At 40.6% G+C, this 2,802-nt stretch overlaps 1 non-coding gene across 1 annotated transcript; it reads left to right on the top strand.

Annotated features, from left to right (window-relative positions):
* Positions 1 to 2,031: 2,031 nt before the first annotated feature.
* LOC145110388 (small nucleolar RNA R71) lies at positions 2,032 to 2,138 on the top strand. The gene has a single exon (XR_013709768.1). It is a non-coding gene; the product is annotated as a small nucleolar RNA R71 (small nucleolar RNA).
* The last annotated feature ends 664 nt before the right edge of the window (positions 2,139 to 2,802 follow it).

A 2,802-nucleotide genomic window follows, 5' to 3' on the forward strand; every position in this document is an offset into this window, starting at 1 on the left:
CTTGTAAGCTTGGACACGTCTAACATACACCTTTTTAGAGTTTTCTTTTTTAATCTTCACCTCATTTACTTTAAGCTTTCTTTTAATCCCTTTATTTCCCTTAAATTTATTCTCCACTTTTTCCTCATTCTTTAGCTCTACAGGAACCATATTTTCATCCACAAGTAAACTCTTTTCCTCGGAAGTAACCTCTTCCTCGTCACTTGATAAGTCTTCACTTTCCTCACTCACCCAAGAAGTTGGATTTTTATAAGCAATAACTTGAAACACAAGTGGAACAGATGCTCTTGGTTTGGTGTGTTTGACTTGTTGAATTGTCTTAAGTTCTTCTTCCATTAGCTTCTCCAACTCTTCAAGTTCATCTTCTTCATCAATGTTGAACACTTCACCTTGAACATTATTCCGTTGAAAACCATCTTCTACTCCAAAAGTAGCTTCTTCATCTCCAACTCTCAAAGTAAGTTTGGACTCACAAATGTCAACCAAGGCTCGAGCAGTATTGAGTAAAGGGCGACCAAGAGTAATTGGTACATTGGCATCTTCTTTCATGTCCATAACCACAAAATCTATTGGAAAAACGAATTTCCCAATTTTTACGAAGATGTGTTCTACAATGCCTTTAGGATATGTCACTGAACGGTTAGCCATGTGAATTGTCATTTTTGTAACCTTCAATTTCAGAATATTGAGCTTTTGATAAAATGAGAAAGGCATTAGATTTATGCTAGCTCTAGAATCAGCTAAAGCATAAGTCTTCGTATTGTTTCCAAACTCACACGAAAGAGTGAGGCTTCCAGGATCTCCCATTTTCCTTGGTATCCCTTCCATAATGACCTTAGAGCTTTGCTCACTAAGGAAAACCTTGAAGGTCTTCTCTAGTTGTTGGCGAGTGTCAATTAAATCTTGAAGAAACTTCGCATATTCAGGTACTTGTGCCAAAGACTCAATAAAAGGAGTATTGATAGGAATACCCTTAACTTGCTTCATAAACTTGATATGCTCTTTCTCCAACGGATGAACTCTGGCTAGAGAAGGAAATGGTAAAGGAGGTTGAAAAACTTAAGTACACGTAGAATTTTTCTGTTCAGCTCGACACCACGTTGTGGAGAATCGCCACGCCGTGGTCTCGATGATTCGACCTCAATTTTTTCTTCGACTTCTGAACGCTTTGGTTGTGATTTGGGCTGCTTTGTATCCACCTCTAGTGCTTCTAAGAACTCAGAGATAGCCTCTTCTTCAATATCAATCACCATGACATGGGAATGAGTCTTCTTTTCGGGAAATTGGGGGAATATCTTCTCATTCACCAAATTAGTAAGTTGAGCTTCGAGATTATGGATGGAGGCTTGTTGATTCCTTAATGATGTTTGCTGATCAATCATCATTGCTTGATGATTTTTCATCATAGTTTGATGCTCCTTCATCATTACTCTTTGATCCTTCAGTGCTGCATCAGTATCATCATGCCTTTTCTCTGAAGCTTCCATGAAACGAACTAACATGGTCTCCAAGTCAGCTTTCTTCTCAGCTGGTGGTTGCTCCTTTTGGTAGAAACCCCGGCCAGTCTGTCTGTATTTCTCCTCCTTCTGCTTCTTGTACTAATCGTATGGAAGCCACTCCCTCTTTGGTTTTCTCCAATCCTCATCATACTTATCCCCACTCGAGTAGAAAACTTGAGCCTTTTTATCCCCGTTATCATCTAAATGGCAATCCTTAGTCAAGTGTGGACCATTGCATTTTCTGCAACCAACTCTAATCACATGAATTGATTGGTCCATCTTGGTCAATCTTCGGTCCATAGCATTCAACATTGCCATCATAGCAGCCATCTCTTCAGAATGTGCACCCCCACGACCTTTTGCTCCATCTTGTCTCGGGTTGTGGTACTCACGAGAGTGTTTGGAGAATTCTTCAACTAACTCCTTGACCTCCCTTGGATTTTTCTTTGTCAATGGCCCTTGAGAATCAAGGAGTTGCCTTGTCATAACATTGACCCCATCATAGAAAATAGACATCTCTTGTTGGACATTTAGATCATGTTGAGAACAATTCCTTAACAACCCTTTGTAGCGCTCCCAAGCTTCGTATAGTGACTTTCCCGGTTGTTGCTCAAAGTTTGCTATTGCCTTCTTGAGTTTAGCTATCTTGGAAGGTGGGAAAAATTGATCTAGAAATTGAGCACGCATTTGAGCCCACGTAGTGATTGTACCAGGAGGAAGTGCTTTTAACCAGTCTTTTGCAGCTCCCTTGAAAGTGACTGGTAGCATCCTTAGTAAGATGGTATCTCTATTGACATTCGGGATATTGAAGTAGTCAGCAATGTCGTTGACCTCATCTAGATGCTTAAATGCATCCTCATGATCCTTCCCATAAAATGGGATATCCTTAAGTGCAGTCAGGATGTGTCCCTTCAGCTCGAATGTAGCAGTGGCAGGAATCGCGGGTTGTACTAAACCCGGACCAACATCATCTCGAATTCGATTCTTGTAAGCTCCCATTGAAATTTCTTCAATGTTCTCCATTTCGTTGCTTGGCTCGTCTTCGGGTTCGCTCGTATATAGTCCAAATTCATTCTCGGACTCGTATTCAGACTCGTTTGGGATAGGTATTTGGTCTATGCTTTCAATCTTGCTCTTTTCCTTTGAAGATGAACTTGATTCTCCCGTTTTCTTCCCCGACCTCTTTGAGAACACTGACTTGAACTCTTGTAAAGGTGTCTTCTTTGGTGTTTGATCGTCTTTCGCGTTCTTATCCTTCTTTTTGTGAAGGGCTGACTCTAGATCTTCAAGTGGTGGCACCAAA

The sequence above is a fragment of the Lactuca virosa genome, chromosome 4 (assembly GCF_052849685.1).
Source record: "Lactuca virosa cultivar CGN04683 chromosome 4, Lactuca_virosa_CGN04683_v6, whole genome shotgun sequence".
Lineage (NCBI taxonomy): Eukaryota > Viridiplantae > Streptophyta > Magnoliopsida > Asterales > Asteraceae > Lactuca > Lactuca virosa.